The sequence below is a fragment of the Chionomys nivalis genome, chromosome 23 (genome assembly GCF_950005125.1).
Source record: "Chionomys nivalis chromosome 23, mChiNiv1.1, whole genome shotgun sequence".
In the NCBI taxonomy this organism is placed as follows: Eukaryota; Metazoa; Chordata; class Mammalia; order Rodentia; family Cricetidae; genus Chionomys; species Chionomys nivalis.
This window is the reverse complement of record NC_080108.1, coordinates 18,312,487-18,329,510: the sequence shown is the minus strand read 5'-3', so window position 1 is coordinate 18,329,510 and position 17,024 is coordinate 18,312,487. Positions and strand designations below refer to the sequence as shown.

The 17,024-nt window shown below is 45.2% G+C and overlaps 1 protein-coding gene across 4 annotated transcripts in view; it reads right to left on the bottom strand.

Annotated features, from left to right (window-relative positions):
* The window catches only part of Sv2b (synaptic vesicle glycoprotein 2B), a 149,892-nt gene extending 138,681 nt beyond the window's left edge, over positions 1 to 11,211 (bottom strand). The window contains exon 1 of one of the 4 annotated variants that reach the window (XM_057756057.1): positions 11,076 to 11,211. The gene's annotated coding sequence lies outside the window, so the exon portion shown is untranslated. Of the gene's footprint in view, positions 1 to 10,153; positions 10,369 to 10,590; positions 10,615 to 10,819; positions 11,055 to 11,075 lie in introns of those variants that run through there. The other 3 variants (XM_057756056.1, XM_057756058.1, XM_057756055.1) reach the window with 3 other exon arrangements.
* Positions 11,212 to 17,024: the final 5,813 nt, after the last annotated feature.

Genomic DNA, 17,024 nt, shown 5'->3' with positions numbered 1-17,024 from the left:
TATAGAGCCACCCGAAGCACACAGAGATGGAACATGCCCCTGCCTTTGCTCAGGCATTCTTTTCCTCCTATGTTCTTTCTCTCTCGCCCTTCAGTCAACAGTTTAAGCAGCACTTAAAAGCTAAGGGATGAGATGGCCAAGATCTCCTCCATGTTCCTCCATTGCCTTCCTAAATCCTCCAATCCAACGTCCATTGGTCCTCCTTTGAAACACACAGTTTCCAGGCTCTTCATGTTTAGTACCAACTGAACAAGGCACACACACACACTGCGTGCAGGTAACCACGTTAGACATCTGAGCTACAACAGCAACCAAGATGGCAGCCTCAACTCTCAGACCAATGAGAACACTCCTGTTGTAAACAGTGTACCCTGTTCATGACTTCACACCATCGCCTCCTTCCAGGTTCTGCAACAAATGCAGAAAGCAGATCTTACAGAGACTGTTCCACAGATGACAGATGACGAAGCTGACCCTGAGCAGTTAAACATCTTGCATGAGGTTTGGTAGCCTGTAAGTAAATCGGGGAAAACCTCAAAATGATAGGAAATTCAAGAACATCCCAACATTTTGTAGAGTCAGAAACAATGGGAGAAAGAAAAGGCAGATGTTGGATTTTGGTCTCTTGCCAGAGAATATATATTCATGCAATAAAGAAAGACATGAAATCACAGAGAGCTGGGAGTTGCCATGAGGGTGTTAGGAATTGAGTCCATGCCGTCTGGAAGAGGAACCAGTGTTCTCAACTGCTGGGTCATCTCCCCAGGCCCTAACCCCGTTCTTATTTACTCTTAAAGCATAGCAAAAGAACAGATAATCTGAGTCATCTCAGCCATAGGTTTTTTTTTGTTTTGTTTTGTTTTGTTTTGTTTCTGTGTGGCCGAGAAACATTTTAGGTCTTCCGCAGTGTGTTACCATAAGCTTGTAAAAAATTTGTTTATTGAACTCCAGGCTCTGTGCTGGTAATAATCCTACTAACCATGGCAAAGGTGTCAGCGGGTTAACATCAACAGTTTCTTAACTCGGTTCGGCCCTGTATAGGGCCAATCAGTGGTGAGAGATCCATTCTCATAGCCATTCGCCACCCAACAAAGGGACTGTAATGTGGCCATGCCCACCTGAAGTCTGTGCATGATCAGAGAAAGGAAGAAAAGATTTCTAATGAACAATCTCCCAGTAAGTGCATAGTAAATATGGTTATTTGTGAATAAAGAAAATAAAGCAGTGGGCTTAAATGCATCTGTAGAGAGAGCTGTGGGTGGCTTTTCCTCCTCCTGGCTCTCTGGATACCGATAACGTGGTTTTCATATAATCAGAATAACCAGAAGGAGGAGAATGGGGTGAAGTTCCTAATTGATAAGGCTTTGAAGAGCTGCAGGTGGAACTGTAAAATCCAGGCAACTGGCTGAGAAATAAAGGCAGCCTGTGCTGTTCCCTGCTTCAATGTCAGGCCCCACTCCAGACTTGCTGAACCAGCACCTCCTTTGAAAACCTCCGTGTTCTGGGAAGGCAATGTTGAAGCTTGCCCCTCTCCCATGCCTGTTCCAGAGTGCACAGGTACTTTCACATCATCGGCTCTGAGCGGTGGTGTTCTAGGGACTTCCTTTTCCTTGTTTTCCAGGCAGAGCTCTTTCAGGAATACAGGAACTAACAGAAAGTCAAGTCTGCTGGGAGAGGCTTCCTTGTCCACAGGAAGAAACAGGAAACCAAACTGGAGTGGCACAGATGAAGCTATTCAATCTGACAGGACTGCCTGGCCCCTGACAACCCCTGCAGTGCCCCTACAGAAGCAGGAGGCCACCAAGACTGTGAGCCCCACGCAGCCTCTCCGTTAGAGGTGTGGACAGCAGAATGACCCATTCATCATGCAGACAGAGAGGCGAACTTGGCTCAGCACCCCACCTGTCTTCACACTGCTTCACATTCTCGGCTAGTTCTTCCCGGTTCTACTGGAGCTTGTTAGCTGTTGCCCTATGCTTTGTTTTGTTTCCATTACTGTCTTGTAGATTCCCTGTCCTTAAAGCTTAATGTGTATGCCTTTCAAGAACAGAAGCGGGGAGGAAAGGTGAAAGGAAGGCAATAGGGAGGGGAGGGAGGGGAGAGGTGGGGAGGGGAGGGAAGGAGAGGAGACGGGAGGGAAGAACAAGACAGAGAAGGTGGAGGAAAATGATGGGAGAGGAGGGGAAGGGTAAAACTAAGCATGGTGACACATACCTGTAATCCCAGCACTGAAGAATCAATGCAATGGATCATAAGTTTGAGACCTAGATAGCTAAATAGCTAACTGGATGGATGATAGATAGATAGATAGATAGATAGATAGATAGATAGATAGATAGATAGATAGATAGATAGATAGAATATGCATTTAATCTTTGGACATTTAAGTGGCTATGTGTGAGATACATTCTCATTCATCACAGGGATAGGAGTACAATGTCCTCTGAGCCCTCCAAGGTCAAGATCAGGAGCTCCTGACATTAGTGTCCTCTCCAAGCCCACTTCCCAGGCCCAGAACTCTGCCTAGAACATATCGCTTTTCCCTCTCCCTCAGACCTGGGCCATTTTCCAGCTGGGCTCCCCACATCGGTGCCATCTGCTACACCCCAGATCAGGCAACACTCAGCTTCCGTGACTGCCAATAGAGCAGAGGCCTCGAGCAAGGCAGGAGGAGTGGTAACAGGAGTAGGCTCACTGGGCACAGCCCGGAGAGTTCCAGAATACTAACACACTCAGAGGAAGCTGCTGTGGGACCCACCAAGGCCTGGGAAATCTGGTCAGCTTCTAACCATTCTGACCTAATGATGAAGGGAATCCAGGCTCCGTTTTCCTGTTCTCTCTCGACGTCTCATAGAAAGTTGTGTTTCTGCAGTCCCACAGTGGGCTCTGGTCCTCTCTCTAACATTACGTTACTGTAAGGTCTTAGATAAGCTATTTTCTTCTCCCTGGCCAAATAAGGAGTAAAGATTTTTTTTGCTTTCTCAGCTCCCTGCAGCTCTGGAACACTAAGATTCTACACTCCAGCTCAGGCCTGCCATCGCCTTGGACGTTTCTAGATCTGAACGGGGAATCTGTCCAACATTCCCTAAGGCAAAGTCAGTCCATCCAGAAAGAAGTGGTGGACAGCACCATTATCTGGGGCGGGTTCCACTGTTGGACACCTGAAGAACAAGGCTACAAGTTTGGAAAAACCACCTTGCCCTGTATCTATGCAGAACTGATGGAGAAAGAAATGCAGTTGTGTAAAGGTACTTGTGTCTGTGGGGTCTTTTCTCTGAGCCTCAGGCTATCCCTTCCCTAAAATGGATGCAGGGGGAAAGATGTGGTGTCCTTAAAGACACTAAGTTCTGAGGCATTAGACAGTCACCATGGTATTAGGAGAATTTTTTTTTCAGGAAAAGAAAGTTAATATAAACAAGAAACTGAGGCAGAAGGACCAAAAGTTGGATGCCAGGCATAAGCGGGGGGGGGGGGGGGTAAGAGCATTTGCTGTGCAAACATGAGTTCAGTTCCCAGCACCTACATAAAAAGCTGAGCACAACCACAAACACACCTATAACCATAGCACTGTGGGCAGTGGAGACATCATCACAGATAGATGATGGTGATGCTCAAGTGAACACTGAGTCCAGCACAATTGCAAAGCAAGGAACGAGAGGAGAACTGCAGAGCCTTGGGTATCTTCCAGTCACCATTGTCATCATTTGATCGCTGAGAGAAGCAACACTCCGACAAAATTGAACAACTGCCTCCAGTTCACACAACCAGAAATCAGCAAAGCCTAAGTTCAAACTCAGCTCGGTCTGTTGCCAAACCCATTGGTCCACCCCAAACTCCCTATAGTCAGACCTAGCAGCCCCACTGGAAAACAAGGTGAGCCTATTCCCTCTTCTGAGTTTATATTTGTCTATTTTCTATTGCTATAACAAAACACCTGGGGCTGGGACCTTTATGCATGCAGTTTGGGAGGCTTGAATGACAATATCTACTTGTCCTCTGGGAAACCCCAACATGTCAGAGAGGCAGACAAAGAACAAGACACGTGACAAAGGCCTTGCTTCATACAGCTTGGTCCTATGAGAGCTAAGTCGCTCCATGAAGCCAATGCTAATGCTTTAGGAGGACGATGGACCCATTAGCTAACTACCTTTCTCCACCTTTCAAAGACTAGCACCGCACCTCAGGACTCTCACACCAGTGCCCAAGCCCCCAGCAGATGAACCTTTGAGGGTGTTGTGTGAATTTCCCTTAGAAATGTAAGCAAAGTCTGCTCCCTCAAACAGGGCACCCAAGTTGAGCTTGGCGAACCAATGAGTTTATTTGGTTTATGTACAGAAGCATGGGAGAGAGATTAATGTCACAAGGATGGTGGCCCCGAAGCCACCACATCACCAGAAGTTCTCACCTCGGCATGGATAAGGACTTCCCCTGTCTACATACCTGGAATCCCCCATTCAGTTAATCTTCCAACCTCCAATCACAGACCACAGAGCCTCTACATCCTGAGATCTCCAACCTCTGTATCCTAAGTCCCTGAGACCATATGCAGCTGGAGCAGAATTGCATACAATGGGGAGGAAGGGATGCAGAACTGAGTGATTGGAATCTCAGATGAGGGTCAAATGACCATCCCCATCCTCTGTTTCTATGAAAGAATCTCAACCTTGTTGAAGGTCTTTTCTAGTAACCGCAAGTGCTCTGATTGAGATAGTAATGGCTATTATTCTCGCATAAATTAAAACTAAGCCATAGCAAGTTTCCATTTTTCCATCATTCTCTCTCTGTCTCTCTCTTTCTCATGCACACACACATGTATGCACACATGCATATGCATGCGCGCGCACACACACATGCAATCACTTTCAATTACAGTACCTACTTTTTCTTATTTCAGCCCTCCTACCCCAGATATTACAAATAGAATTCACGCACTCATGCTCACCCCAAACCAGCCACTCTCTAAGGAGTCATCAAAAAGCACCTAGTCTAGAATGCAAGTCCTTCCAACCTTCTCATTTTCCAATAAGGCTACTGCCTAAGTCTCTCCTTTTATAAACAGAAACACATCATGCAAGATACTGTAGATGTGGGATTCTTCAAGCAAGCTGGTGGCAGCCTTTCGCTCAGCATAAGTTGATTTAAATAACTTTCCCCCCTTCCAGAATTCTTCCTTGCTGCTTCTGCTTCGTCTCAAATTAAAAGCAGTACAATAATAATCCAAGAACATCACACCCCTGAATTTCAGCCACTGCTCCCTGGAGCATCTTTTCTTCTTTTTTGTTTTTTTTTCCGTAAGCCTGAGCTATTTTTTGGTTTCTACATCTTTTTCTTTCCTGCTTTGCTGCTCCGTGATGCTTTCTGTGAGACATAAGCAATCGGAACCTTCACATTTAAAGCCGGTTTTTATTCCCCAAGATCTACAGTAAGTCTCCCATGAGAGCTTGAGAAGAAAAGGGATATCTTTAGGGAGTTACACTTCAAGGGACACCAAAGCAAGCATTTAGTCGCCTCTAGTGAAACCATTGCTTCCATTCACCCAGCAGACAGTCAGTGAGCGCATGGCTGGCAGGATTCTGGACCTTGGCCACACAGCGGTGACATTGAAGGGGCAAATAAATGTCTTGTTTATGCTATTCAAACTTAAGTCTCCCTCCTAGGCTTCTTCCCTTTAAAGAAGGATGCTATGCCTTTAAATACGTCCATGAACTTGGCTCATCTTCAACAGCAGTCAGGGCTAATCTCTCCAGGCCCTTAGCTCAAAGCAATGACTCCCCTTTTCTTGTAACTCATTACAAATCTTATCTGCTCTGCCACCAAACATATCCAGAATTTGATCGCTTCTGAGCATCACAACTACCATCCCATCTGATCCAGACCGCCACCACCATCCCTGAATCACCGAGGTCGCACCCTGACTGATGTCCTTAGCCTAAATTCTTATGCCCAAGTGATCACTATGTTTTATCTGTCTATCTATCTATCTATCTATCTATCTATCTATCATCTATCTATCTGTCTGTCTATCTATTTATCTATCTATCATCTATAAAGCCCAATTTGTGCTGCCCATGAAATTTCCAGTGTAGGACCATCTCCTAGAGCACAAATGACCTACATGGAACCACACCCTCAAAGAAAATTGACTCTGCTTATCAACTGTCAATAGCTCCTCAGTTAGGGGTAGGACTCCTGAACCCTTCACACATCCATACCTAAGGGAGCTTTAAGCATTAAAAGCCAGACATGCCAAATCATTCCACTCCCTGCACCTTGCTCTTTGCAATACTGAGTCTAACTGTTGCTAGGCCTTTTGGCTAAGATCAACTGAAGAAGCAGAATCCATTTCTTTGCACCTCACACTGACTTCCTTGTAAGTTGCTTTTGCTACTAAACAAGGATCAAGTGATGGTCTGTCCACTACCCCTAGGTTTGGGGAGACCATTCACATTTACATCCTCTTTCTTTCTGCCCTTCTCCTCCTCCTTTTCTTTCTTTTTCTAGACAAGATCCCATGTAGTTGAGGTTGGCCTTGAACTTACGATATAGGGAAGGATGGCTTTGTACTTCTGATATCCTGCCTCCATCTCTCACATGCTGATATTTCAGACATGTATCTCTATGCCAAGTTTATATGGTAATGGTATTCAAATTCAGAGATTTGTGTGTGTTAGGCAAGCCTTACAGGCTGAGCTACATCCCCGGACCACACCTTTCTCTTGGCTCTCTGTCCTTGCCCTGTGAAAATGCCCAGCTATACTGGGAAAAGATGAGAGACAACGATGATCCGAGCCAAGTCATGCCAAATCAGCAATTTTTCAGACTCCCCATCCGTTTGTTCATCCAAGTCACATGAACAGGCACAGCAGAGACCAGCCAAGCACAACTCGGATCTGAAGATCTCTCAGCCACTCCATCCAAGTGAGAGAAAATGATAAATGCTGATTGTTAAAGGTCGGCGAGTTTGAAGGTGGCTTGTTTCATAGCCTCAATAGCAAGACAAACCCTAAGATGTACGACCAGTCCTTCAGGTAGTTATCTAAGCAGCTTTGCTCCCTGTGGCTTGGATGTCATGAGGTCTGCAGAACCTACATAGATGAGCCGTGGAACACAATGTCTCAGCCGCTGCAGATCAATAGCCTGGCATGCAGATGAACAAAGCCATTCTGACATAGCCCGGAGAGACAGATCAGGTTTCTGAGACTAAGAAGTATGACTAAGAGCCAGACTGTGGATGGGGAAATGCACAGAAATAAACGTTTTCTTCTGAGATGGATTGGATGAGGGCCAGTCAGCCACTCTGACCTTGACCCAGGCTCCCCACATGCTATTTCACAGATGCTTTGACAAGGTGCTCAGCCATCAACCCCCACTTTGTTCGTGAAACACTGCAGTAGGGCTTACTGCACCGCACCACCGAGAACTGAGGAGCCCTCAGATCCCCAAATACTGCTTTCTCCAAAGGGCAAAGCAGCAAGCTGTGATCTTTATATTAAGCTTTTGGATGGAAGCCCCAAATAAATTCGCCACCCAGCCATACGTAAGTGCACTCCGTGGCACACTGAAGGTCAGTATATTTCCAGATGATCCTTTCCATAGTCACAGAAATCCTTGCCAAAGAAAAGAGAACATGAGCTAGCAAGGACAACACCTGCTCAACTGTTGGCTAAAGGTGACTCTTTGGTCCATTTGAAAAAAGAAGCAAATGCAAACACAGCTCTCAGTCTGGGTTCTAAGAATCTGAGCCATCTCCTTAGTCCCTGTTTGCCTTGCAAGGATGTATCCCTCACGCATGTTGCATTAGATCATGTTTTGAAAGGCCCAGGTACCATTTCCTACCAAATAACCTTCTTCTAAAGCATAGAGCATCAGAACTCAGTCAAGTCCTTAAACAAGAAGTCAGTGCCATATCTTAGCGACAAATATATAAACATAAACACAAGATGCAGAACAACATTGACCTTGTCGTGTTATCTCCAGTCATCCAGTCAGTTCCCACCACTATACCCCCCTCCCCCCGTTCACACAACTCAGCTTCCTGGGTCTCTTTCTCGCTTTCGTATGAACATGTTTGCCTCCTGTCTCTGACTTTTGTGGGTTCTGTTACTTGACCCACACTGCCTGGATTCCTCCCTCACTTTCCCCAGAACTGATCAGATATCCTTGTTGTCAAAGATCTCCCTGACCACATAGAAAGGTAGAGATAGATAGATGATAGATAGATAGATAGATAGATAGATAGATAGATAGATAGATAGATAGATAGATAGATAGACAGACAGATAGATAGATAGATAGATAATAGATAGATAATAGATAGATGATAGGTAGGTAAGTAGATAGATAAGTAGATAGATAGATAGATAGATAGATAGATAGATAGATAGATATTAAATAGATGATAGATAGATAGATAGATAGATAGATAATAGATAGATAATAGATAGATGATAGGTAGGTAAGTAGATAGATAAGTAGATAGATAGACAGATAGATATTAAATAGATGATAGATAGATAGATAGATAGATAGATAGATAGATAGATAGATAGATGCTAAACCCACCCCAAGCCCTTACAGCATTCCTCATGCTTTTTACTCTGTTTTCTCTTTCTATCACAATAGCCCCTGAGCTAATAAGTGGCTATATACTTTCTTATTTGTTCATTCTCTACACACACACACACACACACACACACACACACTTTGCTCAATTCTATATTCCTTACATATCGGGAAATACCTGACACCATGGTAGAAATTCAATGAACAAACTTTCATTTCTTAAGTAGTGACTTCATGCCAGATAGTTAATACATGATAATCGTTTAACAGAGAACAAATACTTTTAAGTGTGTTTTGCATAAGAATCATGATAGCGCCATTGCTTCAGATCAGGGAATCAAAGCTCAAAAAAAGGCTAAGATATTTACCTGAGACCCACACCAGCTCTCTTTGAGCAGTCAAGGCCATGCTACCTACAGTGTGCCAGGCTACTGTTCAAACATCATCTGGTGGTTTTGATTACAAAATGCATATCAGGCACACCTCTGGCAACAGGAATATTCCATGAGCATTTCTTTCTGTCATTGGTCACTTTTTGTTCCAGAAGAATCAACCCCAAGGCTAGATGTTCCTCCCCCAGAGTAGACAGTGGTAACAACTTTAGCTTTCCTTGATTCTACCATGGGGGACGAATAGAGTCAGAGTCATCCTGAGCTGTACTGGGACATGAACGGCCAGGGATAAAATAAATAAGTCAATAAATGAAGGAAGGAAGGAAAGAAGGAAGGAGGGAGGGAGGGAAAAAAGGAAGGAAGGAAGGAAGGAAGGAAGGAAGGAAGGAAGGAAGGAAGGCAGAAGTTGATCTACTCTGACACTCCATTAGAGCTTTCCAGAGACCTTGCCGTGATGAAATGCTATTTCAGCCTCCCATAGTCCAGGAATTCAGGGATTTATTAAAGATTAAAAGTGAAAAGTTCGACTGCATTGGTGTGCTTCACCCTCGGTGCCAGCCAAGTGCTTAGTTGGCACTAGCCATGTCCTGCAAACATCAGGTTCACTTTCCCATCAACCAGTGAGGATGATGGCATGGGAGAGGACTGTGGGTCACTCAAGACCAATGGACCAAGAAACAAATCCCATCCCTACTAAGCCCCACAGGGCCTTTATTTTAAATAATCCCCTTCTCTTCTCCACAGTCACCCACTCTTATTTTGTCTCAGACTGTTTACACCTCCTTAGTACAGGTGTTTGTCCTCAGCGGGTGTGAGCTTGTGCAGTGTTAGGACTCTGTTCCCATCGCCTCTGCACCCCTAAGGATCAACCCCACCTCTGACAAGTGTTAACATTAGGAACATATTTGCTGACTCAGGGAAGACGCAGCATGAGCCTCACAGATCAACTGCATCCTCTAGCAAGCAGAACAACTAGCCTCTTCCGCACAGGGCAGGCAGCAAAAACGTGGAAAGAGACCTCTGAGCTGACCACAGCGTCTAGTTCCCCACCATGCATTCATCTCTCATCCCTCACCTGTCCCTCCCTGAGGCCCAGAACCACCCACATTCACCTTCCAAACATGCTTTAAGAAGGAGCAAGCATCCCCCCAGCGCCCCACCCTACCTTACCACAGCCCGACACATCGACTTTAAGTTACCTTTAAACTGTGTCTGTTCGCATCTGCGATTTCTGGATAAAAGACAGCGTTTGGGCAGCCGCTCTGCTGCACCCGACAGATGAGAGATCTCCCACCCCTCTGAAGGAACAGCAGCGCCTTGCTCCTCCCTGGCTAACTGCATTCGCTCACCCATCCCCTGCAAAACAAATCATCTTCTTTTCCTTGCGCTAAAATCCATCCATCAACAAATCCCGAGTCCCTAAGAAACTGCTCCCACGCCCGCGGAGGGCGCCCTCCACACAGAAAAACACACACTTACAAACCCCAGTCCAGAGCCAGCAGGTGTGGGCATGCATTTAATCTGTCCTTTGAAAACAAGCCGGTTTATGAGGGGTAGGATCGAAACTAAAGGGATGCCCAGAAACCTTGTGGAAGGCAATGTAAATGTCAAGTAGCCAAGTTGGGAAACTATTTACCGCGCCAATAGTTCACGCGGTTTCACTCCTAGTCCTGGGGAAGGCCACGTTCAAAGAAGCGAAGCGCGCAGCCCGGGGCAGCAGCAAGTGCTCCCTTCTCGGTGCTGCTTTCCAACTCCGCTGTCCTTTGAGGATTTTCCCATCAACCGCACCCTTTGGTCCCAGCTCAGTCTGTCAGGCCTGGAAACCCGGGTCTGCACACACCGCCGCAAGGATCGCCGTCCCCTACCTGGGTGGGAAATCCGCAGCTAGCCGGGCAGCAGCTGAGCAGCCTCAGTCTGGGCAGCCGCGGCTAACGCAGCGCCCCAGGGATCCCAAGCGAGGCAGGCACTTGCCTGGGACACACCTGCACCGCCGCACCCTGGTCGCCGTCGCCGCCACCCGCCTCTGTGAAGCGCGCTCCCGCCCCCCTGCAGCACTCCAGCCCTCCCGGAACTCGTGAGTCCTCTCTTCAGCAGGATCAGAGCGCTAGCCCAGGCACCGACCTTATTCACTGCGGAAAGCTCTTTCCGTCTAAGCCCCTTTCGGATTCAAGAGTTCAGGATAGGTTGGAAGGGAGCCAGCGCCCACTCCCAAGTCCCGCCCTCCGCTTTCTGGATTTGCAGATGGACCGATCTGCAAACTTCTTAGTCCATTAGGTTTGCTCCCAGTTGACTATAATTATCTTGCTCTCCCCATCCCCCTCCCCCTACCTAAGGCGACAAGGTGCACGCGGCTCCAAGCGCTATCGCCACCCATCCCCGACCAGGGTATGTCACATGACAAAGTTCTCGGGCAGGGGGAATCCTTGGATTAAGCTCTCCCCAAGCTACCTGAGATAAAGGATGTTGACAAATCACTCTGGTCTTGTTAACCCCTTTGGACCTGAAAAAAGTGCTTGCTTAGCCGGTGGAGGGTCCGGGGGGAGTGAGGAAAACTTGGAGGGTTTGGACATATTGGAGAAAGGCTCTAAACATTTTCCTCTTCCCAACACCCTCAACTCATGTTCATAGCTGACTCACAGCCACAATTCAGCCAGCGTGGAAAGACGTTCTCCAAGCACGGGGCTCCTTGTAGGAGGAAATAAAGAGTAAAATAACCATCGAAATGTATTTAGGGGAATAAAGAGGACGAGTGGGAGAAGGGTGTCTGTGCACCACATGAGCAGGGCTCTCAGATGTCAGAAGAGGGCATCAGATTGCCTGGAACCATAGTTACAAACAATTGTGAACTGCCATATGGATGCTGGGATTTGAACCCTGGTCCTCAGAAGACCAGCAAGTGCTCTTAACCGCTGAGCCATCTCTCCAATGCCAAATGATAACATATTTAAAGAACGAAAGTAAAGAAAAAAGATACGGTAACACAAATGTCTACAAATAAATAACTGGGTAAATAAATTACTATAGTAACATTAAAAATTATGCTGGAGAAAATAGCTCAAAAAATGAATCTGGACCTTTATTTCCAGATTAAATAAATATTTATTATTTTATTAATATTAATATTAATAAATTATATTATATTACTAGTTATATTAATAAATTGTATAATATTCATAATATTAATAAATTAAAATGTATGTTCCAGTATAAAAACTAACTCATAATAAGTTAAATATCTAAATACAAAAGCTAAAATCATAAATCTCTACAAAAAGTTATGACATGGCATTTGACAATTATTTCTTGGATACAACCCCAAAAGCCTAGATAATTCAAAAATTAGTTTATTTTGTCAATATACCTCTAGTCCTATGTCAATATGCCTAGTACTCAGGAGGCAGAGGTGGGAGGATCTGAAATTCAAGGATAGAGACCCTAATCCCAAAAAAACAAAGTCATTGGTGGATGGGTGGGTGTGTGCGCGCACACACACAAGAAAGAGAAAGAGAGGGAGGGAGAGAGAGAACAGCAGAATTAGAACTTCTGTTCTTTGCAGATCTGCTCTGTGTTTAAGGAATTCTTACTCTGCCTGGAGTTTGTGTCTCACTGTGCTTATCACAGGACTGGCCCTTCAGAGAAAGCCTTCCTTCCCAACACACTTCCACCTGCCTTTTTAGGACCCCCCCACCCAGCCTGTCACAATTCGTTATTCAACAGATTCTCTGTGTGCCAGGACCTGGAGTGCTTTCTGATTACAAACCAGCACGTGGCACCAGGGGCTATTCTAAAGAGTCTTCAGTGTGGTGCCTCAGTCTACAGCAAGCCTGACCTCCAATACAAACTTGACCTCAGGGATCCCTGGCCCTAAGATAGAAGAATAGCTTCAGCTCTCCGAAAAGGATTCTTCCTTCTTGGAACTTAGTTTACCTGGTCCTCTGTGCTTCCCATGGCCTCCAATATGTTTTCAACACCATTTCTATAATTTATCCATTTTTAGAAGATTCTTGGCTGGATGAGATGAAGGATTTACTATCATTGATTAAACATTACAGGAATCAGGACCCAACTTGCTGATTTTCAGTTCTCACGATATTTTCATAAGGTCTGTAGCAGTTTCCAACAGGTTATGTAACCTGCCAAAGTCCATAGTAAAATCAGAAGAGAATGACAAGTTGTCCAGAGCCCAATTCAGCAGTGATAAGGACCGCCACCATCTATGGTCTCCAGTGTTGAGAACAGCCTTCTCTTTGCAGAGAAAGGAACGGAATCCTGAAGTCTAAGAATCTAAGGGAGGTATCAGTTTTAAAAGGCTCCTTTGCGGTCTGCCTTGAGTCAGATGCATAAAGGATTTGTTTTAAATTCAAGGCGCATCTCTCACCAAAATTCTAGTGTAGAAAATTAAATTAGTTTTCCCTATTCCTCAGGACCCAAAGCACAAACTTCCCACTCTCAATAGGGGCTCCTGTTTATTTATTTTTTCAATAAGCACAGGGAATCATTCGATTGTCAGCATCGTCTTATCATGAAAGAAGTGTGATTACCTATCTCATTAATACAAACACTTCTCAGAAAGCATGTTTGCCATTTCAGTTTGGAAATGTAAGGGACAGAGACAACTTAAATCCTTTGCTTAGAGGAGCAAAAGTCACTGATGGAGGAAGGTCATTGGTTAATTAAAAAAGAAACTGCTTGGCCCTCATAGGTTAGAACATAGGTGGGTGGAGTAAACAGAACAGAATGCTGGGAGGAAGAGGAAGTGAGCTCAGACGCCATGCTTCTGCTCTCCAGGACAGATGTGATGAAGCTCCGACCCAGGATGGACGTAGGCTAGAATCTTCCCGGTAAGCGCACCTTGTGGTGCTACACACATGAATAGAAATGGGCCAAGCAGTGTTTAAATGAATACAGTTTGTGTGTTGTTATTTTGGGGCATAAGCTAGCCAGGCTACCAGGAGCTGGGGCGGCAGGAACACAGCCCGCAGCTCCTACTACAAGTCAGCACTAGACAACTGGGAAAAATCCACATCGTGTTTGTGTTTTGTAAAAGCCCAGGCACAGGTGAGGGCAGAAGCCATCCGGCAGCTCCTGGCTCCTGGCTGCCAAGGACAAGTGACACACAGCTATAGGGGAGGGGAAGCCACACATCCTGGGAAGGCCTGGGGTTCATTCTACAGGTCTCTGACTGGTAGACATGTGGGCAAAATCCCTTCTGTGGTTTTCTGGGAAAGTGAATCTCCTCCACTCCCTGCACTGCCAGAGAAAGGGGTTCAGATAGTAATAGAGCCAGAATTAGCTGATTTACAGTGTGTGTGTGTGTGTGTGTGTGTGTGTGTGTGTGTGTGTGTGTGTGCGCGCGCACGTGCGCGCTTCTCTGTGGATATGTGCAGAAGCCAGATGTCAACCCCAGGTGTCCTTTCACCAGCTGCCTTGCTTTGTGAGACAGGGTCTCTCATTGGACTGGAACTCACCAATTAGGCTAGTCAGGCTGGCCTTTGAGCCCGAAGACCTTCCTTCCTGTCTTAGCCTCTCCAGTGCTAGGATTACAAATGTGTGTCACCATGTCGAGTTTATGTTGTTGTTATTGTTGCTGCTGTTGTTTTTGCGTGAATTCTTGGTTCGAAATCAGCCCCTTGTGCTTATATAGTAAGCTCTTACCATTTGAGCTATTTCCCTATGTTTGGTCATTGGTATCTAGGAGAAAAATATAGCCCAATACTATAGGCAAACCTGTAGTGATATTTTGTTTGTGTTTTAACAAATAAGGCTTGCCTGAAGATCAGAGTCCAGAGTTAAGCCACTAGAGGCCAGGCAGTGGTGGCACACACCTTTACTCCCAAGACTCTGGAGACAGAGGCGGAGAGATCTCTGTTAATTCAAGGCTACCCTTGGTTGCACTAAAAGAGAAACAGAGAAACAGAGCTCACACATAGGTGATCCCAGCACTTAGGATCCCATGCCTTTAATCCCAGCACTAGGGAAGTGGAGACAAGAGTGATATGGCTGGGCAGAGAGAGGAATATAAGACGGGAAGAAAGAGGAGCTCATTACAGTCTGAGGTTTGGTAGAGACAGGTGCAGCCTGAGGATGCACCTGAGGATGCAGTCTAAAGAGACAGTATGAGGACAGGATCGCCCCTTTGGTCTGAGCATTGGTAAGGTAAAATGTCTCTCTAGTGGCTGACTGCACTGCTTCTCTGATCTTCAGCTTTCACCGCCTCCGCCTCATATCTGATTCCGGGTTTTATTTATTAAGAGCAAATAGAATTCAAGTTACACAAACCAAGCATTCTAGAGATGGTCTGCAGATTTTTAACGTGAAATCAGGGAAAGAAAGGGACTGTAAGCCGTCTCCCAGCCAGCTAGAGGAGGAAGAGACTTCCACACACTGACAACTGCTGACAGACTTCCCCGTTCATCCTGAATTTTATCACTGTTTCAATTCTGATGATTCAATTAGGCTCTCACCAAACAGTGTTAAAATGCCACTGCCCTGTATGAAGATGCTCTCAGCAGCCAGGTCCACTCTAGCGATCGACTTAACCGGCGCCTTTAAGCAGTGTGCTTGGCCCTGAAAGGTGTTCCCTGTGCGTAATTGCTAATCTCAAAATCCTGCAGGGGGTTACACACGCTGCTTTCATTGTAGAAATCAAAAAGCTTAGAGTGGTCGGGTGGTTTTCAAGCAGTAAATGGTGGGGTGGAGAGGCGTGTCATACTACAATCCAAAGTCGGGGTTCCCGCCACAAAAACACTCTTCAGGCCACACCCCATCGCTCGCCCCCCCACACACACAGGCATAGACAGGTTCCCAACCGCAGACGCATCCGTCTATGCCTTACATTTTGTACGTATTCTCTCTTGCATGTCTTCCCATGCATGTCTTCCCATGCGCATCTTCTCCCCCTAATGCTGTGGGAGCTCTTGACTGTAAAAGTTGTTTTTCGGGTAAGCTCCTGCTGAGAGGCCACCTTCTACGAGGAACCTTTCCAGGGTTTCTGGTCCTAATTCAGTTCTCCAGGGCAATCCTCCCTTGCAGGTATATATGGAGTGTCTGTACCAAGTCTTCATTAACTCCCTGAATGCATCTTTAGTCTCTTCAGAGAGAAGAAACACAGAAATGACTGCAAGTATCATAGAATATACATAAAAATAAACTATATTTTGAAAGGATATATGCATGAAATGTCACAATAAAACTCATTTATTTGTGTGCCAAGCAAAAAAATTAAATATACATTTTCAATAAATATTTAATATATCTTATATTAAATATATATCGATATAAGTAGTTTATATATTAATATATAAAAAATTTTTGCTAAGATTTTGAGCACATATTGTATACCAGGCACAGTAGTAAACTACTTACATGTTCTAGCTTGTTCAATCTTCACAGCAACTTTGCAAAAGAAGTTCCTTTGCACTTATGAAATAAGTGTAGCGATTCATACAGGGATAAAACAAGTCCCAAAAGTCACATGACTGAACTGGAGAGCTGGCTCAGTGGTTAAGAACACTGATTGTTTTCCCAGAGGACCTTGGTTTCTCAGCATCTACATGGTGGCTCACAACCAGTTCCAGGGAATTGGATGCTCTCATCTGGCCTCCTTAGGCACCAGATGCACACACACGCACACACGCGGTACACAGATGTGCAGGCAGGCAGAATGCCCTTACACCCAGGTCAGAAGTTAGGCACACCAGCTCAAGAGGCTGTGCTTTTAAAACCAATGCTGAAGCATTATAGGTTCTGGCACAGGATGAGGAGATGAACCGGCCTCTTAGAAGTTTTCACAGAAGAAATTTTAATGGTGTCCTGAAGAATTACTATCAAGGGACCAGGAAAATGAGGGTCCAATGGACATTATGGTATGAAATAGGTGCTCAATAATGCCACCTATGATGCAAATACATATTTAAAGATAATGAAATGTGTATTTAAATTTTTGGTTATGTATAAAGAAATGAGCTTTATTGTAACATTTTTAGATATGTGCATCAATAATAAAACAGTTTACTTTTGTATGCCTGTCATGTGCTTTTATGTGTGGTCATTTTTGTGTTCCCAGTGCCT